This window comes from Stegodyphus dumicola, chromosome 7 (assembly GCF_044657685.1).
Source record: "Stegodyphus dumicola isolate Sdum_Otavi_A_Nest chromosome 7, ASM4465768v1".
Lineage (NCBI taxonomy): Eukaryota > Metazoa > Arthropoda > Arachnida > Araneae > Eresidae > Stegodyphus > Stegodyphus dumicola.
Window position 1 is genome coordinate 176,880,896 of NC_140774.1, and position 23,988 is coordinate 176,904,883.

At 33.8% G+C, this 23,988-nt stretch overlaps 1 protein-coding gene across 1 annotated transcript in view; it reads left to right on the top strand.

Moving 5' to 3' along the window:
• Positions 1-244: 244 nt before the first annotated feature.
• LOC118193553 (calcyphosin-like protein) overlaps positions 245-23,988 on the top strand; it is a 49,401-nt gene continuing 25,657 nt past the window's right edge. The window contains exon 1 of the mRNA XM_085819790.1: positions 245-400. The gene's annotated coding sequence lies outside the window, so the exon portion shown is untranslated. The remainder of the gene's footprint in view (positions 401-23,988) is intronic.

A 23,988-nucleotide genomic window follows, 5' to 3' on the forward strand; every position in this document is an offset into this window, starting at 1 on the left:
TCGGTATAGGTCTCTATTTCAGCTTTTAATCAATTACGCCAGCGTTCTTTTTCCAGTCAATTTGCTCTGATCAATGCGCTTCTTTATTGTGTCATGTATGCTATATGTAACTATTGAATGGAGGCAAGAATTCGAGAAATCAAGTCTTTTTAATCGATAGGAAATTGTCATTAGATTCATTTCACGTAGAGCGAAATTACGGAAGTATTGTTGATATCGGTTGCCTTGACGACGAACGAGAGAGCGTTGACTCAAAACTTGGCAGACGATTTGCGAGTGCATATTATGATGCTCTTCGGGCTGGAAGGTGGTTAGTTGCAGCAATCTTGGAGCTCATTCTGCGAACTGTATTTTAAAAGTCTACTTTGTCGACTACATTCATAGGGTTCTGGATCTACAGGCAAGTTTAAATATATAAACTTTCGAATTTAAGATTTCCAGTTCTTGACTGTATTGCTCATAGCTTTTTATCTAAGGGGATGCAAAAAGTAAATTTCATTTATTGAAATAAAGGTGTAATTTTTTAGAGGGGTAAGAGCAATTGGATTTAAGATAAATATAATTTTCACGTTTTATTTATTCGCATATCTATGTGCATAAAGCAAATACATCTTTCATATTCTGAAGTTTATGAATTTAAATTTTAAATGTTGCAATATTTTGTGTCTAATTATATTTTTGAATTTTTATTTGTTAAGACTTAAATTTATAGTAATGTATCTAAATATATTAAGTTATGCTTTATAAGATATTAATTTATGAAAACAGTTTACACTAATGTACAAGAACATTTATTTTTAAACCCCAAACCAACGACGCAAACACCCGAACCTAAAAATTATAAATTTAATAATAATAATAAAAAAAAATAAATAAATAAAATAAAAACCAATCTATCTGTGAAGAGATACATAGATTTTCAGGAAATGAAGTAGTTTCAAGAATAAGCTCTCTTGTAGTTATTGTTACTAGGAATACAATTCTTTAAAGAAAAGAGATCCACCACCGGCCGAGCGGTAAAGTATATGAACACTGGTAGTTTGGTTCGCGGCTTGAATTCGGTGAACGGAATTCCGGTGCATGGGCGCTTTCGTGGTTTTCCCCATGTTTAACGTGTATGCAAGCCTTTTTTTCATTAGAAAGTCCTCCACAACGACATCCTTTCCTTAGATAGATAGCCCTGAAGTGTTTTACATTTATCAAATAAACCAATGAATAGAATACAGCGGTCTATAAGATTGATTTAATTCGATTTTAATGTTTTTTGTCGAAAGCCCACTGCATTTTTGATGGGCTTATATAACTTATATATATAACTGCAATATAAATTCTGTAGACATCTTGGCATTAGAAAAATAACTGCTTGGATACTTAAGATGAGATAATGAAGAAGAAAAGCTTCAGACGTGATCGTTGATTTAAACATATAAAATTATTTTTGTAATAGAGCAAGCTTTGACATAAACAAACAGATTCCCATAGCATCATTTATAAGTACGCTAAGCACTCCAAAATTTGTATAGCTTACATCTTCTTAGACAAAGGACGAAGAGAGAAGCAAACTAAGGGCAGTTATAAAAAAGACGAGGCAGGAAAAAGGGGCTGCGCAATAGTAGCAGTGATATTTAAAGACTTTGTTCTTTTGTTAAAATTTTGAGCTCTGCGATTGGATGACAGCCATCTGCAGTGCAGGAGGATTACATAAGCAAGAATGAACGAATTAATTTGGAAAGACGCAGTTCAGAAACATTATTATAAGTACATTAGCAGTTCGGAACAGAAAGGGTAGAAGCATAAATTAATTTGAGGAATTTTGGGGTCACTTCCAGTTCAAGTAAGAAATCTGAGTTACCGATTTTTTTAATCTTATATATAAATGTAAGATAAAGAAATAGTAATCTAATGCAAAATAATGCGTTGAAAATTAATCCCATATTCATTTCGGAATAAACATGCAAAAACCAGTAAACAGAACGGTGGCAAACTGCTAAAATGGAAGGGGGTTGCAAAATAGGCAAAAACCAAAACTGAAGATGAAATTTACGTCTTTCGTTTCATCGCCAACACGGTGTTGGTGCAACGAATGAAGTAAATAAACAAAACAGCCTGTTTCTGAACGGACAATTATTTATTTATTTACTTCTTTCGTTGCTCCAACCTCCTGATAACGGTGCAACGAAAGATATAAATTTCATTTTCATTTTTGATTTTGCCTCCATATTTCTTGCATACTGTCGCTGTGCTTTTGTTTTTTGGTTTTTGTACGTGATTTGTACTGACGGTGTCCGATGAAAACGTCACGGAGAAAACAACGCAAGGCGAAAACGTCGTGCTACAAAACATCCGGTGCATGGGAGAAAATAAAGCAAAGAGAAAACATCGCAGTTCTAAAAACATCGATGTACAAAATATCGTCGTCGAAAATAAAGTGGTTCGAAAACTTCGCTGTTTAAAAGCATCGTCGTCGAAAATATCGTGGTAAAAAATATGAGTAAAGCACCTACAAATCATTGCATGACGAATAACATCGCAGACATGCGTTTTACAGGCTTTAATAATTGTAAAAGGATACTCGCATTAGGATTTGTGAGCGCAAGATAGAAAGAAGGATAATTTTTACTTTCATATTTTTATTAACTAATAAATATTTGCTGAAAATGTAAAATGTAAAAAACTTTTAAAATTATTTTAAAGTAAACTTTATAAATTATTTTTTTTATAAAGTCTTACTGGTAATTTTTCATGAAAAGTATAATCTAAAAAGGAATAGAAAAAGAAAGATACGCGACTGCATAACTTTATTTATAAAAGAAATGTTAATTATGAGATTATTTTCTTCACTTTTGTTAATCTGATACTCTTATAGTGAAAATTATTTCTTGTTTCGTTTAAATTTCTTGTTCTGTTTTTTTTTTTTTTTTTTTTTTAAATTATTAGTTAATAAAAATAGGAAAGTAAAAATTATCCTTCATTCCATCTTGCGCTCTAAATCATTATGCGAATATCCATTTAAAATTTCTAAAGCCTGAAAAACGCATGTCTGCGATGTTATCGTCATGCAATGATTTGTAGGTACTTTATTTTTTACCACAATATATTCGACAATGATGTTTTTAAACTGCGAAGTTTTTGAACCGCTTTATTTTCGACGACAATGTTTTGTACTACGATGTTTTAGAACTGCGATGTTTCCTGTTTGCTTTATTTTCTTCCACGATGTTTTGTAACACGACGTTTTCGCCTTGCGTTGTTTTCTCAACGACGTTTTCGTCCGCGATGTTTTCGGTTGTAACCCATGCTGACAGTCCGTGGTTCTGCAGAGTTTTCGCACTGTTCGTGTGACCCTTGTCGCCATGTACACGAGACGAGTTCCTGACTCAGGATACGTGACATGGTTGTACGACCTCGCAAGGCAGCTGAGATACTGTCTGACGTTCCTTTCCTCCTGGGCCCACTGAATCCATATTTGCCTAACAGTCATGGGATGCAGACTAACGTGAGCAATATTGCTGTGAAACGATAAATCGGAGTCCTAATAGGACACGATCTGGTCGCCGTTCAATTCGGACACATGCTGGCAAAAGTTTCTCCTTTTTACTTCCTTGTACGAAGTAAAAAGGAAGTATTGTAATCGCGAAAAGTTTCAGGTAGCATATTTCAATGAAAATATCTATTTTGACCGCTATCGAATGCAATTTAACGATGTTTTTGCTTGATATCTGTACGTAAGGACAGAATAAAAGACTCTTTTCCGTCAAAAAATTATAAAACTGCTTTAAAATTAATTCTGAAGAGAATTTTTCCTGCGTCTGTACGAACGTATCTCGCATAGCTCAAAAACGAGGAGCCTCAGAACGTTGAAATTTTGTATATAGGACTGCTATAACATGTAGATGTGCACCTCGTATTTTGGTTGCAATCGGCCGCACCAAACGTATATAAATATATTTGTATACATATCCACTCTGTTACCCGGCTGAGTGATCTCAGTTTCTTTACTCTTATATGTTTATAAACTGTACATTTTTTGCTTTAAAAATGATTGTATTATGTTGCTTTTATCTTCCGGTTAAGGTTTTTATGCCTTTAGTAAATCTGTATGCAATATTTTTAGACTTATAAACAATTTAAAAGTTGTCTAAGTGCCGCTAAGTCTTTTTTTTTATGGCGGCCATTGGTGTTTACATTTGAAACAGGAGTCTAGTGGATTTGTTGCCAATCTAGAGAAATTTAGCTTCGCAACAACAAAGATAACGCATTCATTTATTATTGCCAATTAAATCATGCTTAATCCTTTATGGAATTTTTTCGAGGAAATAAGTATTTAAGATTTACTTCGTAATTTTTAATATAGATATTTTGAGTTTTTATGTATTTTTGCCTTCTCGCGAAGTGAGAACTGAATTAATTAAATGAGAAATACTCAATCGTCTGTGAAAAACTGTTTCTGTTTTGTTTTGTTTGCTTAATTTCTTTTATACATCGTTCTAGCTTTATTATAGTATTTGAATAGAACATGTGGCAACGATTAGATAATTCTATTCTTTAAATGATATAAATTTTGTGCATTATGAGTTATAATATGAACGAAATATATAAGTTAACTGTTATATAATTATTGGATTATATAACAGTTAACTTAGTTTCCGTTATATAATTATTATATAAGTTAACTGTTATATAATTATTTATACTGTTAAGTGAATCTAGCGCCAGAATGTCGCTATAGTAAACAAATACTAGAGTGAATTTTAAAGAATGCATTTATTCTATTGCGGTTTATGCGCTGTCGGCGAAGTAGATTTAATTCAATCCAATAAGTTTAAATGAAATGCAAGAAAAAATGCGTATAATTTAATATTCCAATACAAGGAAGTCATGTGGTGTACATATCAGATTTTTTACACGAGGTATAACACAACTATTACTCATATAAACAACGTTCAAATGCGATTTCCAAATGAGAAACCTGCTGCGCATTTATACACAGTGTAGATGTCTTAGTCATATTTGCTGTGAGCACATACTCTTGAATGCTAATTTTTTGCATACTCCAGCATATAGTGCCATCCATGCAAATTTGATGTTTACTTAGGTGATCACAAAGGGCAGCTTATAGATCACAAAGGGCACATCTACAAGAAGACGGGTTAGATAACTACGAATATCCACTTCATTGAAGTATTCAGCAGTGATTGTGTTCTTCATGAATATACCGGTTTTAGCCAAGTAGTTTATTTTTTCTGTCTGTATAATGTATTTTGCTATGCAACTTCTTCTTCTACAGAGAATGTTTGCACATTTTTAGAACGGTTTAGATAAAAAAAATTAAAAAGCAATATTATTTGAAATGAGAACTATCGTTTGTCACTTTAAAAATTATTCTTCTTTCAAAGTGTTACACGTAAACAAGCCGTGGATTAAAGGATATGTTTTTGCGCTTTCCGAAGAGAAACATTCCTATTCCCATGGTATTAAAAAAATGCTAAAAAACATAATGTTTATCAGCTTTTGATGAAGCATGTGTCTCAATGCAGGACAATTTGTAGAACCCTGCATGATAACTATTTAGCATGACATAAATATAAATACATGGGGACACTTGGGTTCACCTAAATGGCTGTAAAAAGGGGGTTCTATTTATTATTAGAAAAGAAGAGTAAAAAGGGGGATTTTATTTATTATTAGAAAAGAAGAGGAAAAAATGTACAAACCTGGTTCCATCAATGCAAAGACAAAGCAGCAAGTCATACTTCGTAAAGTACCTCTGCATTCCTTGGATAAAATGAAGACTGATACAGGTATTGCATATATGTATTTTCAACGCATTTATACGAAGTCCTTAATGCTCCATCTATGGACTATTGTGCCTCTGATATCTTGAAAAATGCTCTTTCTAAGTACAAACCCACTATGATGGATGTATTCTGGAAAGTAGCAGAATAAGAAAGAATAGAGGAATGGAAAACATTACCACTGGAAGTTTAACGAAAAGCCTTACTATCCAGGAAAACATGATGCAAACTTGAGTACAGGAAAAAGCCTATCAGATTGAACAGTTAAAAAAAGTAACTCTTTACGTTTTTAACATTACTTAAACTGCCCCGAAATCGTTCTAAAATGTGTAAACACTCTCTGTATTTACTAGTAAGTATACGTATTTGATTATACTGCATATCACTGAGGTGGGGTAATGTCATAATTCAAAACACTTCTTGCAAAATACTGAATGCATGCTGGTTACGCAACACCATGGCGCAGTTGAAATACCCTAAGCCAGGGCCCACTTTTGTAGAAAAATAAGATAACATTTTATTTCGTGAATTTGAACACAATGTCTTTTTAGTTGAAATTTTGAGAAATATAACAAGCAAAAGTTAACGTGATAATTATTTGTATTACAAAAATTTATTCATTAGGGTATAGCTGCATTCTGTGTTTGGGATTTTTTTTTTTTTTTTTTTTTTTTTAGGTTTTGGGCAAATTTAGCAAACTGTTGCTTCTTATTCAAGAATCGGTTCAATATTATCCCGGCCGACATCCAATCAATATTACCTTGAAGTGGTGCAATTATTGATCAGAATTCTTATTCAACAGGTGGTCAGTTCCCATCCCGGCTGATACATTTACTGTTGTTGGTCGTTTCTAAAAGTTATTACATGTTTAATAACCAAGTCTCTATAATAAAAAAAAAGCATATAGTAAAGTGATAATTTAATCCTGTTCCGTGCTATTGTTAATAATAATCTTATGCATAATATTATGCAAAGCAATGCATATTTATTTGCCCAAATCGATATTTGGTAGCTTTCGATTTCCTTACTTTGTCACTCTAGGTAATTTTCTCTTCTTTCCTACACACAAAGTAATTTTGTTCTTTAGATGTAGCCATTGACTCTAATAATGTGTACAGTCATTAGGTTATATTGAAGCAGGAGATGTGAAAAATGTGCAAAGCCTTCGCCAGGATTTGAACCTAGAAACTCGAATGCGCGCCGAGTGTGCTACCGTTACACCTCGAAGGCATGCTGAAAGGAAGGAGCAAATACCTTATGTACTCTTCCTTTAAGGACGACTGGGGATTAGACGACCCAATCGCCAAATCCTGGTGGTGAAGAATTACTGTCCACCACCTTTTAATTCGCAGGCCATTTGTAGAGTAATCACGTTATGTGAAAGCAGCATGTGCAGTGTGTGAATGCAGTATGTGAAAGCAGCATAAGCAGGTGATGGGAAAAATGTGCAATACCCTCGACGGGACTCGAATCTGGACCTCCAGAATATGCACCGCGTGTATTACTGTTACACCACGAAGGCATACTAGAAGGAAGAAGAAAATGCCTTGTAAGTGAATTCGTAACAGTGAGTTTTCAGTAGCATTTAACTCTCTCTTATATGTTTTAGAGGGAATGATTCTTACGTCACATAAAAAAATTGCGCAGATATAGGGACTCACGTCATTGAAATTTCCCAGCTTACGTAAATTTCTATCGTTTGTAAAGGTCAAGAGGTTAATACATTTCAGTGTTATTTACTATTGATTTTCCAAATATCTAATTCATATTATAAAACCTACTTTTATGAGTAGGTTGTTTATACTTCCGAGAAAGAGTAAAGAGTTACCGCATTCTCTCGTGCGTATTCTCGCGCAGTAAGTGGTTAGTCCCCCTATCTAGCATTTGGAAGAGCTGTGGCTCGAATCGCGTTTGGGCACAGTTGAATTTTCACGTTTTGAGAAGGAAATGTTTAATGGTCTACTATCGATAGTGGCCCCCGATGGTCTTCGATAATCCGTCATGGTCTGGATTTGGCGGATTGTGTTTTCTCCCACTGCCTATTGAGCACTTTTATTCTATAAAGTCACTTTTAAGTGGGAAAGATTGTAAGGAAATGTTGCATTTCCCCTTGCGTTTAGCCTTGGTGTAAATCAGTGTTAGTCAAGCTTTTTATACGTACCGCCCACTTTGTAGGCAATAAAATTTCGATACCGCCCACCTGTTCACAGTACGATAATATAGTGGAACTGAAAAGAAGTTTTCAAATGATGGTATAGTAAAAAATACATAGTTAAATTTATAAATTTATTTCTACTGTAATTTGCAGTATTAAACTTTTAATAGTCAGGAAATTCATAAACAAACGATAAAGCCGTATACATATATGGAATTAGGAGAGCACTGCGCGAAGGGGAATCGTCAAGTAGAGAACTGAACTTTAAAGGAATGTGTGTTATAATAATGAGAAATCTATGAAAAAACTGCTGTCTGTAAAGCCGAAATAATCATTACTAACCGCTAAGAATAATTTTTTATAAATTATCGGGTTCTGATTATAAAATTTTCAGTTACAAGTTGCTCCATTTTTAGTTAATTAACTTGTTTATCTAAATAATGCAAAACACACGAGAGCTATCTGCTTGCAAAAGTGAATTTCGGGGATGACTTTCTAAGGGAAACAGTCTGGTGTTTATATTATACATGGATAAAACCACGAAAATAAAAATCTCTTTTCTGAATTAAAGTCTGTTCGCTTCATTTACTTGCTTTGTTAAATTTTAGCTAGTTTTGATGCTTCTAAAGACTTAAATCAAATCTTAATTTTGGTTTTAATGATGAGATATTGATTTTGGCCTTAGAAAAATATGGTATGCCCAGAAAATTGAAAGGTATGAATTTCTTTTATTGGCTACATGAAAAATTTTCACAGAGAGATTCACCCTCATATTCTCCGTCCAGGATGAAAGATTATTCTGCTTCGAGAAGATTTAAATAAAAATCAGTTTACTTAATAGTCTACATTGCTTTCGTTATTTTTAACTCTTTATTTATTTTTTTTTTTTAAAAAAAAGGGCTTTGAAATGGAAACAATTGGTAAGAAAGATTTTCGTGACATTGCCCATTGTTCTACATTTGCAGCAAATACTCAGAAATTTCATAACATGCATGAGTTCAATGGACTAACCAAAAGTAAGCTAAATATAGCTACGGCAAATTTAAAAGACTTCAAAACACATTTCCTGTTATAAGATGAATGATGGATGGTAAGCACTGTTAAATTAAACAAGCAACAACATTTTCTACGTATAGTTCAAATAAAAAAAGGCATGTATCATAATTTTTGGATTTCACTATAATTGTTCTGTTTACACAGTTAACTTCACTTTTTTAGCTTCAGTGAAATGATGAAATATTAAGTATTGAAATATATGATTCAGTTTTGCGCTTTCGAAAATTTTCTGGAATTTGTTCTTCAGATATGATATACTGTTGGCTTTCATAATTCTTGTTCGTAGTCTCCAAAAACGATTTACTCAGCATCCCGACGATAACGGAAATTTGAACAAAGCATATTAAAATGCTTCTGACTGTTTCTAAGAAGCTGATGTTGTTCGTGATCTCGTTTGTCATAATGTAAATATTTTGATGTTTTTTTTAAGATTCGCTTTGATTAATAAAATTCCCCCATTTTTCAAAATACGCTACAGTGAGAATTTTCTAATCAAAACTTATTTCTCTCGCTTAATTAATTTTTTATACGGTTTAAATGAATATTATAACAGAAAACCTATTGTTGTAAAGAACTTTAAAGGTAATCACACAGGAAAAGATGCCATCGAGAAGAATATTCTAGGCTAGGTTAGTTTTTAATAATGCCTCATACATGTATAGAGAACCGCCCCGAACGATATAATGGTTTGCGTTGGTAGCTGGTCGTATCGTTGGGCACGGATTCAAATCCCGGGAAGGCTTGGATATTTGAAATGAATAGCGTCGTTTAGCCGCCCAGACGATATAGTGGTTAGGGAAGCCTACTGAAGTACCGATGGGCCCGGCTTAATCCACGAGATGGCGTCGATGTTTGTAAATGTATAGTGTCTTTGCGGCATTGGGTCACTTTAAATATATGGCCAGGGGTGGGGGTAGGTTGGTAACGGAGGACGGGGACGCCTGATGTCTAACAGAGGTAAACAGGCATGTGTCCCGCGCCCTCCACTAACCAGGAACAACTCCCTAAGGCCTCAAGAGGCCGGCTCGGGAGCTTTTAGGATGTTAACAAGAGCATTTACATGGCCATACAAGGGCAGATTGCATTCGTTTTACCGTTTTGACATTTGTTGTTGCAATTTGCTATGGTAATTTTGCATATTCATAATAAAATTCAAATAAAAATACAAATTAAATATACAGATACAAAAATACAGTTACAAAATAATAGGATTAAAATACAGGCTCATAAGTTAAAAAAATATCAAGTATTATGCATATACAGAAGAGGAAATGTTAAATACATTTGACTGTACATTATTTGATAAGTGTCTGTAACAGGGACTTATGTAAGTTTTAGGAGTAGTCTTATGTGGCTGAGAATGTGGAACTGCATGCTGACTTAGTTAGTGTATCATGCCTTGAGAGTTTTGGTTAATGAGGAGAGCACAAATCTTGGCCCATTCTCTTGAGCTTGTTAACAACTTTGCAGATTGTATTTACTGCCGGTTTGTGCTTTATAAGGAAGCGGTGATAAGCTTCTCTATTGTTAATGGGAAGAGGGAGGTGATTTCCTGCTGTCAGATGCCATTCAAAAACATAGTGGTCTGGGAAGCCTTCCGCTCCGCAGGCGCATATGTCCGCGCAATGCCATGTCTATTGAAGTAAGTCGGGAATGGGCCAACTATTGCAATGTTGCGTTCAGTGCTGACTTTCGGGAGGTAGCTGTATGTACGTCTTCCAGTTGTGCAGTGCGTCCAGTCTTCCTGCCAAAGACTTAGGCCTTGACCCCGTAATAGCCCTTTGAGGTAGGAAGGAAGGGCTGGGATTTTGATTTTTTCAGCTTCTGGATCAGTGGCTGCTTGCTTGGCCAGGCTATCAGCTGCTTCATTTCCCTCATTTTCTGCATGTGCCTTGATCCATGTTAAGGAGAGATGTTTCTGCGGGTTGCGCTATAAAAGTTGTTGTAATTTGATGATCAAGGGCGAGGTGTGGTTGTGATTATCTAGTGCTAGAAGTGTTGACATACTGTCTGTGAAGATTTTTGCCCGTTCTATATTATTATTGAAAATGTAATCTACCGCCGTTATAATTGCCTGCACCTCCGCCTGGAACACACTGTTTTCTAAGTCAAGGCGTCTTTTCCATACATGTTTCCATACATTTTCCTTTGTCATAGTGTGCAAAGGCGCTGCCTACTCCGTCTTCCTGCTTAGAGCCTTCGGTGTATATTTGCGTATCCCTTGAAACTCGCGTCATTGACAGTGGCTGTATCCGTGAGATGTTAATGCTTATTCCTATGCCTTTACGTGCGGGATGAGTGTGAAAAGTGTTACCTGGGCTTTGAAATTGCAGAGGGCTGTATGTTATGTTGCCAAATGTTGCATCTTTGCGGAGGTCTATGAGGGTGGTGTAGACTGCCTCTTGTTCTGCTCAAAGGGGAAGAGGAAAGAGACGGGGAAGGTTTCAGAGCATTCTCAACAGTTCCACGCAAGTTCCATCGTTTTATTACATCAAAAATCGTTAAGCCCTTTACATGAAGGACTTTTGGGATATTTTGAATATTTTCACTAACTTAAAAAGAGAATTATTAAATTTCTAACAGTTAATTTGTAGCGTCTTGCCATGTTTACTTCAAATATGGAACTATATTAATTTATTTTGCTCAACATGTAAAAATTCTAATTGCAGACGATAATTCTAGTGATATATTTCCATTTAAACAGGAAATGATTGCCTACCAAAGCATTTTCAACAAAATTTTCGAATGTCCGAATTATTATGTGAGTTACTGATTAACACATTTTGAATACATTATTTTATTACAAGAAATATTTTGATGATATTTATTATACAACAAGCAAGGCTTTAAAACAGAAAAAAAGTGTACACTAAAAAATTTGTAGACTATTTTTTAGTATTTAGTACAACATTTATGCAAATAAATTTCAAAAAGAGAAATGTCCGAAAATAAATGTTAGCCACTGTAAATCTTTATGCGCTTATTGTATTGATAACTTACAGCAAAAAGGACATTAAAAGAAATCAAAATATCTTTAAAACTAGAATGCACGAGTCTGAAGTCTGAAGACACGAGCACTTAGCGAGTCTGAAGACAGCACTTAGCGGTGCATAATAATTCGATGAATATGAAATGCCTGTGTGGCGGTACTGATCGAATCGTTGGTTTGACTTAGAACAAATATATGCCCAGATGAAAAAGACTGCGTTTGAATTATCCTGACTATTAGCTCGCGTTTCAGTAAATACAGTGTCTCACAAAAGTGATGGGACACTTGTGCTTTACATAAGAAAACTGTAGTAAAATAAATAAAAAAAAAAAAGTGTAAAAATTTTTTGTGGGTGTGTTTCATACTTAAATTTAGTAACAATTATTACATAATATACATTTTCTCAAAATATTAAAATAATAATTTTAAAAAAATACAATTGTTTAGAACGGAGCAAAAAATGGCTCACATAAGTGATAATACACTTACTTTTCCATCAAATATTTATCCAAAAATTTTACTTTTTAAAAGGTTTTAATATTTTGTTGGATTTCCTTTTACTTTTAAAACATGATTTAATCTTCTTGGGATGGATTCGACTAATTTTTTTTTGTGATTTCTGGAGTGATTTTACCCCATTCTTCTTGAAGCACCGATTTTAATTGTTGTTTTGAAGAAATGGTGTGTTTGCGAATTCTTGCCAAATATTCTCTATGGGATTTAATTTTGGAGATTGTGGGGGTGTTTTTATTATTTCAGGACAGTTATACAGCAGCCAGAGTCTAACGTTCAAAGCACTGCGCTTGGGGTCATTGTCCTGGTAGAATTTAAAATCGTTATGAAGGTTCAATTTTCGTGCTGAAGATTTCAAATTTTGATTTAAAATGTCAATATACTTGTACTGATCCATTATACTGTCAATAAAAACAAGATTACCAACTCCAGCGGACGACATACACCACCATACCATAACTCCTCCTCCACCATGTTTTACTGTTGGCACCAAGTTCTGTTTGCGAAATTCTCCCCTAAGTTTTCTCCACACCAAGATTCTACCGTCAGAACCAAATATATTAAATTTACTCTCATCAGCAAATATAACTTCATTCCAGTAATCAGAATTCTTATTTATGTTGGATTTTGCGAAAGCCAGTCTGAGTTTTCTATTCTTTTCACTTACGAAGAATTTTTTCCTGGTTGCTCTACCGTGATATCCAGTAGATCGAATTACTCTTCTAATAGTCTCAGAATTAACAATTACTCCATATAATGCTTGTAAATCAGCAGCAATTTTAGGAGCACTCATTCTTGGATTTTTTTTTTTTTTTTAATATTTCGAACGATAATTCGCTTTATTCCATTGGATAGCTTTTGATGGTCGGTCAGGTCTTGTTTTATCCTGAATCATATGATTCTTTTTATATCGTTTAATGATATTGGAAACTGTTGAATGACTGAAGTTAACTGTTTCAGTAGTTTCTCTAATAGATTTTCCACGTTCAATATGCAAATTAATAACTAATTTTCGAATTTCAGGCAAGGTTTCTTTTCGTTTAGCATTCATGGCTGCACAGAGCTAAAAAACACAAAAATTTCAAAATAAACTGGAGCGAAATACTGCAGACGATTTTATAAATTATTGCCAATTCCTTTTGAGTAAAAATAAAAACCCCCAAAAATATTTTTATTGTAGTACGTAGTAGTATCTAATGGTGTCCCATCATTTATGTGAGCCATTTTTTGCTCCGTTCTAAACAATTGTATTTTTATTAAATTAATATTTTAATATTATGAGAAAATGTATGTTATGTAATAATTGTTACTAAATTTAAGTATGAAACACACCCACAAAAATGTTTACATGTTCTTTTAATTTATTTTATTACAGTTTCCTATTGTAAAGCACAAGTGTCCCATCACTTTTGTGAGACACTGTATTTTGTTGTAGTAGCTGTAATAATAATGCATGATGTAATAATGCTGTAATAATAGTTTATGAACGTGTTTGATTATTCCTTTCATCCTCCTGGATTTCTGCATCTGACGTACGCCTGCTGTAGAATAACTATTTCCAACTTGTAGATTACGGTCTGATAGCAGCTACTACGAAAATTGCTATTACAATATTTATATGCTAATCTTATTTGTCATATTTGTCTCAAAGTTCAGACAAATATGCGAGAGACGTCTGGTCGGAAGCTGTGAGTTAGATTAATTTGTATGATGGAGTGAATGAAGTTTCTGTGTTGCAAGCAGTTGCTATATAATTACATCAATGCCGCGGGGAATTTGCTTTTATTTTATTTCATTTATTTATTTTTTGTTGTGTAGGTGTTGAAAACTATTTCTGTAATGAAATTTATGCATTTCTTGCAACAGACTGTAGTCATAATTTATTATTGCTTGCGCATCTGCAGCAAAAATATGCTCTAATTTTATTTATGCGAAATTTTATGTTGCAAAGTTTGTAACAATAAAAATATATTATAAGAATCTTTAATAATATTAGCAGAAAATTATTACAATTTTTCAGATTTTCTGATACTCTAGATCTTCCTATACGAGACTAAAATAAATTTCAGCTAAAAAAAAATATTCGAGAGTGACGCATTTGGTATTAAGGAAGGTTTATATGCTAATAAAGAAGCTTTATTAATATACAAGTACCAGAATCTCAGTCTCACAAGGTTCTCCCTTGTGATAAAAATTGTGATTGTGAACTCCCTTGTGATAAACAATCTACCAGTTTAAGTATAGGTTGTGATTAAACATAACTGTTTTTTTGTTGAGTATAATTTCATTTTAGAATTTAATTTAAACTGCGCTTTCAACTCCCAATTTATTGCAATTACGGTGGTAACGGTGTTACGGAGTTGGGAGTTAACGGTAGTACAACATCTACCTTTAATTCAAAATCATAGATAAACCGAGGAAAATTTTTAAAAGAGGAAAGGAAGAAAAATATCCTGTATCTTGTATTAAATAATAAATATAATTAAGAGAAAAATGTTATTATTAATTTCCTATATTCTTAAGCAGCTTAACATAAATAACAGTTTCGTTTGGTTAGGCAAATTAATCAGTATTTGAAAAAAAAAAAAAAAAAAAACAGTTAAGCAGATATTGACTGCATTTGAACCAAGTTTCACTTGCATTCTGTCCCCCTGTTTCCTGTTTTATCTCTACGAAGTAAAGGAAGTATTGTAGTCGCGAAAATGTTCAAGTATCATATTTCAACGAAAATATCCATTTTGATCGCTTTCGAATCCATTTGAACGATGTTGTGACATCTGTACGTACGGACAGAATAAAGGATTCGTTTTTTCCCAAACGATTGTAAATTAGATTTAAAATCGAATTAATCTGAATCATGGACCAAAGCTGATGACTGTTTAATGAACGGCAAGCTACACGCTGAATCATTTGATCTGCTGAAGCAGAAGATCTACCCATGTACTGTTGGTGTACGTTGCATGCAAGGCGAAACCTCCTTCTGCTGTTGACGAATACAGAAATTAAATGACAAATGACTGAAAATGTATTATGTTGTCGGAAGGATTAAGTTGCTAAGAATACCATTTAGGTTAGTGGGGTGAAAATATCTATCCAACAAGAAAGCAATTTTTCGTTTTGCTGTGCCACGATTCACAAAGTTTTCTTCTCTATTTTTTAAAAAATCTTTCAGCCTTTTTTTTTTTTTTTTTTGTATCTATCAGTTCTGAGAAGCCACTTTTTTAATTCTTCCCGAGTACCTTCAACTATTATAATAATGTTAAGGTATAGTTAATGGACCTTAATATTATTGGGTTTCACTGCATATGAATGGTTCAACTGCGATGAAAAAGTTTTTTTTTTTTATTATTATTATTGAAGTAAACTCTTCAATCCATATACCTTATCCCATTGAGATCTATTGAGAACCTATGGGATGAAGTCGAATGGAGAAATCAATATACAAGTCCTTTGCAATTAAATCAAAATTCAGGAACTGAGAGATGTATTTTACAGAATGTTTGCCATTTGTTTCACGAAGAATGTCGACAGCAGAATTCATGAGTAGAAATTTCAAGCTAAATTAAGGTTAAAAGTGTTTACACAAAATGCTAATTTGTATATAATAAATATATTTCCCTTTTAAATGTACATTATTCTGTTCGACATTACAGTGAAATCAGATAAACATCATCTTTGAGACTGCAGTTATTTTAATGATCACTTAATTTACGAAATTTTTCAGATTAACTATAAATTTTAAAGTAAATCTTTCTGCTAATAACGGGAAATCATTGCTCATATCTTTTTTAATAAAAATATATTAAAAACTCAGTTTTAGCTTAATTAGCAAACACATTTGACAAAAAAAAGTACCCTTTTGATACCTTTTGCATTTATTTTTTTAAAATTACTTTTCATCTTGTTAAACATATTTGAAAATCAGTGAGGTAGTTTTATAAACTTTTTGCTGTTAGTATTTGATAATTAACTATTAGATTATTCAGCGAAGTTTTTTCAGTTTTGTTGGTGGTTACTTTACTTTACACTACCCACACATTTATTTATCTTCCACGCATTACTGCACGAAGCATTATACTTTTAATTTATATTTCATGTGTCTGGGCAAAAGGCTAGTTTTCAGATTGCTGCTACTTTACGTGGTTTGAAATCTTCAATTTATTTTTCAAATTACAAATGAATGGCTTGACAAATCAAGTGATTTAAAAGCAATTAACTTACAGCGGAACTTCGAATTAAAAAATCTTCTCATTACGAAAAACTTTTCTGCGCAAAAATTATTTTGGGTGCTTCGAGTAATGAACACGCAAGTCGACAAAGTTTTTCAAAGGTTAGTTTGAGCTAACAATCTGACAGAAAATTAACGTTGAGAGACTTTTGGAAACATAATTTTAGTATTCTCTGTTGCTTAACTTTCACTGAAAAAGCCTACCTTCGACTGACTCACAGAGTCACGAATTCGGCTTTCAGTAAATTATGGTCTAATTGCATTGAAGATAAAGATTGATGATTTAAATGATCTTTGGCATTTATGCTGTGTGGCTAAACAAAACCATGGACTATCAATAATGAAAATATATATAGGAGTTACTAGTATCAGGTTCAATGTTTCTTCTAACCTTTTTCGGGAACATACAAGGACCTGACTAGGAACAGAGAGCTTACTAAAGCTATGTTCACTAATTGTAGTAAGTAGACAGGATACAGACGAAGGGTATACAAAACCCTTTTTTTTTCTTTATATACAATGACTTCCGTACTTCGGAATACAATGACCCTCCACTCGGGGTCTAACGTAAAAGATATCAAAATAAAACTAAACTCTAATTTAACTTTAGAATAATACACGTGGAAGATTGGCCTTATAATAACAGGAAGCGTATGTAGCACAGAGACTGTGAACACTACAATACGTTTAATTTATCAAGAGGATTAAAACCTCTGGCCTGGAAGGCAAATAGCAACTGCGTAACTTCTAAGGTAAGCGGCCTGCTTCGAACTCACTGCTTCCTCTCTCTTGCATGGCAAAAAGCCACAACTTAAGTACTTGGCGTTCGCCAGACAAACTTTGCATAAAATCTATCACGCTTATAATTCTGGCCGGAAGTAGAAAATAAGAAGTGATAGTAAAGATTTAAAATAAAATAAACGTTAGTAAAACTTAAGATCCTTACACTAGAAGATCACAAGAATAAGTTCAGACTGGAAAGAGCTGAAAAAAATGCTAAAAACAGCAATAAAAGGTATTGTAGAGAAAATATCTTCAAAGTGACAAGAAAAAAGAAGGTATGATTTTTGTTCTTTGATACAAGAAATTTGTGCAAAATGAGGTAATATGCTTCATGGAATGTTTTCAGTTTCATAAAACAATAGCAAGCCACAGCATAAGCATTCCTAATGAGTATGCTGTCTAATTTTAGAAATATTATTTTTTAAATTATATAAAGAGCCACCAGCAATCGAGCGGCAAAAGCCACTGAACACTAGTAGCTCGGTCCGGCGTCCCAGTTTTTGAGAACGGGATGGCTGCATAGGCATTTTCGCGGTTTTTTCCTCATGGGTAACGTGGATACAAGCCAGTTTCTCGAAAAATGCACACCACGGGGCATCCTCCCCTTTCTGTATAGTGTCTAAGCGCGTAATAATAATAAGGTATATAAAAACAAATCATATTGGAGAAAATGTATTAAGAGATTCCCGGTTAGTCTCAAGCAGAGTTGGGCTAGATTAGGAAAAAAAAAGGGGGGTGAGAAGCCCCAGATATATAGTAACTAATTGGTTTTATGGAAAGGCATTCTCTTTTCAAACAATAATATCTCTTCCTTTACTTTCCTTTATCACCTTCCACTTATGCCGGACCCACCAGCGGCCGGGTGGTAAAGTCGCTGAATGCTGGTAGTTCGGTCTGGGGTCAGATTCCCAGAGAATGGGCTATCTGCATGGACATTTTCGTGTTTTACTCCATGGGTAACATATATATGAGTCTGTTCCCCTTAGAAAGTTCTTCACGAAGGCATCTCTCTTCCTCAGTTAGATAGCCCTCGAGTGCTTTGCCATAATTAAATAAACCAAACCACTTACGCCATCAGATCTTCTGCATTTAGTGGTACGGTAAAATGGAATTAAGTTTCATGTATTTTATCTATTTAGTATCGTATTTATTTATTTGCCTTTGATTTAAAGATTTTTATTGGTTTTATGTTATGAACTCGTGCACAAAATACTATCGTGAAAATTTAAATAAGCAATTATCTATTGTTCAGGAATGGATTGATAAATTTTACGTTGAATCCTATAAGGAAAATAGTTTTTGCTAACGAACATTTCGGGTGACGAACGGCTTTCAGGAATGAATTACGTATTTGTGAACCGAGGTTTCGTCGCACATCATAAAAATAGATGTCATTATTTTTGAACTGTAATATGAATGTTTAATCACTGTTCTGCCTCATTTTTAGAGCTGCATTTATAAACTATTTATACCTGAACTTTGAGTTTCGAATTGTATTTTGATTTATTGAACATTTTGCAAGAAATTCATATGTTTTTAGCAAACTTAGCGACTGAAAAGCAATATGTTGCCAATCGACAAAGTGAAAGGTAATTTATGTTTCAAATCTAAAAAAAAAAAAAAAAAAAAAAAAAAAAAAAAAAAAAACTGGGACATTTAAAGGAAATGTGTGTCACTGTCGGAAATAAAATATAGTATGTTATCTTCCACCCGCCAGTATGTTGCCATTCAGAAAAGAGTAAGATATTTGAGTTTTTTTTTTTTAAATTTAATCTATCTGTTACTAATATACAAAAGATTAAAAATCAGTAAACGCAGTTCTTAATACTTGCACAAATTTTGCTATCTGGCAAATAAAACTATACTCCCATAAATTCGTAAATGTACACGCGTATGCAAGCGAATGTTTCAGAAATGATAAATCAAATCCCGGGAAGTATATACATGTAATGAACATTTTCTCAAATTTTCATGTTCTTTTTATCAATTAGAATTAAGATTATAAATTAGAAAGAATAAATTATAAGATGAGAACGATATCATTAAAGTCATAGAAAGTGAAAATTTTTCCTTTTAAAATTATTGCTTTGTTCCCAAATGATCGCAAATTACCTCATGTTCCAGATATTCTCATTTTACGGCCTGAAGCATCGATCGTTGTCCTACTGACATAGAATTAACAATTCAATGATGATCGCATTTTCATTTATCATACTTATGTAAGGAAGACAACCGGGTATTCACTGAGAGATCATTCTCCAGAGACAAATCACACTGTCACCAGCTTTCTGACTGACACTTCAAAAGAGAGTAACAGCAAATCGTTTTCCAAAAATTTTACAAGTATTTTTTCCACTAATTTAGCCCATTGTTTTTACGGATCTCTCAAACAAATGACACGAGTACCATCTATCATGAAATATTACTTTTGAACTAGGATATACCTTTAAATGCACACATATTTTGACTAGCCTAATTTTTTTTTTTTTTTTCATCAAACGAATGTCGAATCGATATTAATTGCAAGAAGTGGCAACAGTCTTGCAACTAGACAATTTTAATATTGGCGATGTGCGTGACAAAGCATAGCCTTTTTTTATGCGCTATGTTAGTGTCACGCAAACCGCATGTGGCGAACGCGTCCCTAAAATAACATTCCTGACACACATACATGTTTGCGTTTTTTGTTTGTTCTTTTTGTTCTTTTAATCTCGAAGAAATGATGGTATATTTATTAGTTCCAAAAGAACATTCTTTTTCTTTTCCGCTGGATGACTGGTGGTCTGGATACATTGCTTAATTAAATCGAATGAGATGCGTCGCGTAGTTGTTTTGAAATATAGCTACCTTTATCTCAATTATTAAATAATGAACAATCTACATGTATGCATGTATGTATGTACGTACGTTTCTTGCATTTTGGGAAGACGGCGACACCTAAAGCTACCAAACTTTGAACATGTAAGTCTTCCTCTTGAACATGTATACCTCGAAGCCCGAACTTTTAGATTCGAATTGGATTTTGATTTATTGAACATTTTTCAAGAATTCAGTGATATTTTGATTAGAAACTCCGCGACTGAAAAGCAATATGTTGCCACTCAGCAAAGAAAAAGATATTTATTTTTCAAATCTAATTAAAAAACTCGGAGATTTAAAGGAAATGTGTTGCCACTTTCGTAAATAAAATGCTTTTATTTTCCACTCGCCAGTATGTTGCCATTCGGAAAAGCGTAAGATATCTGATTTTTCCTTCAAATTTAATCTGTCTGTTACTAATATAAAAACTAAGAGATTTAAAATCAGTAAAAGCGGTTCTTCCTCTTTGTTATTATTAATTATTACCTGGACCTATGAAATTACGTTAACTGGTCTCACATAACAATCTTATCCCTTTCTCTTTTCTATAATAATTATATTAGGGGGGGTGGCCACGCAAGCGGCTAGTTTCATATAAATTCCATGAATTTGTGTCTTTCATATTTACACATAAAACATTCTTTGGTGGAAATATATTATATGTAGTATAATAAATGTACCATGCACTTAGAAACGTCTTTCAATATTTATAATAATAATTTAAAATTTTAATAATTTATTAAGAGTTACGAATATTATTTTTAAAGTGCTAAATTCGTTAAAAATTACGTTAAAGTGAAGTATTATTATTATTACTTGCATAGTAAATTGTGGAGCAATTCATAATGACAGCGATGAAGCTGCACGCTCTGACGTTAATTTCCCCCTCACCCCCGCTAACTGTGATTGGACTTAATACAAAAAAAAAGGAGAAACATTCTCTCCTTGTATGACTCACTTCTCGCGTTATGCAATGGACAGTAAACAACGCTTGTAATCATCGCTAGATATTTTTTTCCTCTAATACCTAATAAATATGTTATTTTGTGTTTGCTAATATAATGATCATGTTCCTTAAATCCGCAGCTTGGATTACACTTTATTAAGGTAAGAATTTTAATTCTGTTTTATTCATCTGCTCGTCTCGATTTAGCGAAGTTGTAACAGTAAACAAAAATGAACCACGAATACCTTCAACAAAAATCACAACTCTTACGTAGCGACAACTGGTAATAACAACTAGAACTGGCATTTTCCAGGCCGCATGGATGTTTGGTATAATGAAGCAAAGACAAATGCACAGTAACTTGGGAGCACAAAATGAAGAAGAAAATGGAAAGATTTGGTTACAAATGTTTATAATAATTAAGTAAATTATTTTTCATGCAAAAAAAATTAATTCATAGATCTGTACCTCAAAAGCTTTAAAAATTAACATTTCTTAACCCAGAACTCCCTTTTTTTATAAGCTTTTATTTAGTTCACCAAGATATTTCACTGTGAATGGAATATTGGCCTCGATTTTTAAAATACTTCCTGAACAGATATCGAGTTCAAATTTTGCACATGTTTGCACAATGCGTAATGCAGTGTTGTGAAGCAATTTTTTCAAAATTCAATTTATATTTTTCTTATTTAATATTTAATCCATTTTTCGCATGACTTTTACTTTTTTTATTATGTGTTCCCCTTTTAGTACTGTACAGAAAGAAAGAGATGTCATCTGGAGCAGTGTTTCTTAACCGCCGGTCCGCGAAATATCCAGATATCTGTCCAAAACCTAAAGTGTCATCGGCCGACAACCGATATTACAACAGCACCTACATTACAATAACTATAGTTTACTAGTTTAGAAAATAATATGATCGATGATGGAAAATATAACAAACTGACAATTATGTACCTAATCGTTTTTCATAAATTGCTGTGCCGTACACTTAGTGCACCAGTTAGTGTGGCACTGTCTGCCTTGAGTATCGCTGATTACTTGAATGCTGAATATACTCACTTCCAAAAGTTAAGCAGGGAGAGGCAAATGCTAATTTTCGGAAGCCAATCAGAATTGAAGAGGATGCAATTCGCTGCAGAGGTAGATGGAAGTATGCAAATATGTTAGGTAACAGCCAATTGCACTTTCATGTCAAGAAATATGCAATAAAGGCAGTCTTATAAGAAGCCAGCCTTATGAAGGGTTACAGAAGTTGATTGTAAGTGCTGATAGAAGGTGTTTAAAACTTTCGTACAATTTGTTTTCAAGACATACGTGTTTCTATGACTTCCAGAAGACGAATGGAAGATTCTGAGCGCTGGCGTTACTGTGGGGCGCATTGAAGCAGAACAGTCGATCACAGATGTTGCGCTTTTCTTCGGCGTTCATCATTCTGTAATTTCACGTTTATGGAAACAATTCCAAACCACACAGACAGTTGTCCGAAGGCCCGTAGCGGGTCGCCCAAAGGGTTACAACCCCCGCGGAAGATCGATATATTGCTATTGTAGCCAAGCAGAATCGCAGAGCGACCTCCACACGTGTGACATCTATGGTATTTCTGTAACTTTAAGTAGATTAAAAATCAATAACCAGAATGAGTAAGAAGGAAACGAAAGGCACATTACTAAATTTCGTGCAAAGACAGGATTCTCCAAAACCAAGTACGTCGTCCGCCCCTTCGAACACAGATGAAGGTGAATATAGTCCACAATCTGCCAAAAAAAGAAAAAGCTTTGTAAGGCACTATATCGCAGACTATTTGAAATATGGTTTTATCCTTTGGCCACAACCATAAGAAAATTGTCCGAAACTTGAATGTGCTGTTTGTAGAGATGTTCTTTCCAGCAAAAGCATTATTATGAATTCCGATAAGGGGTCCTCATTCGCTTGTCCAGAGACCGTCACTGATCCGTTTTTATATGCAAGAGTTTTTGTGATTATTTTTTTGTAATATTGCGTGATTTTTCTCAAAGGTTTATTTACTTATATATGACTAGAACATCTGGCGGTCATACGAAATGATCGCTTTTCTAGATATTATAAATTGTAATTAAAATGATTTGTGCAAAGATGTCTGCTAATTCAAACTGAATTACCCAGGGCAGGCGGCGAGCACGCCCTTTTGCTTACTGCCCCAAGTGGTTTCCCCCTTCTACTTGCTTAATTGCTTAGAGTGCAATGAAGGAAACCACTGGCGGTACCTTTCTTAAGAGGCACCGCTAGCTCAATAAATAAAGGGGATTTAAATAATAAAATGTTAATTCACATGCCGAAGATCTCTTTGTACACAACATTTCTTGGGTAGATCTTTACATCATTTTTAAGCTCGCCTTGCAGAGGACCATCCATTATTTTTAATTTTACGTCCGTTCTTTCACAAACTCTTGAACAGGCAACATGAAGTTGACTGTGTCCAAATGCAGGCTCAGGTTAAAAATGCCAACACGCTTAAGCGTTTGGCCCTAAGACTTATTGCAAAGGCAAGTTTTACAGGAAAGGCAAGTTTATTTACATAGCAAAGGCAAGTTTTACAGGAAATTGTCTACGTCTCAATTGTAACGGCAACCCTGTGCCGTTCAATTTGGCCGTGGCAACTTCACCCCATTGGCTAGTACAGTT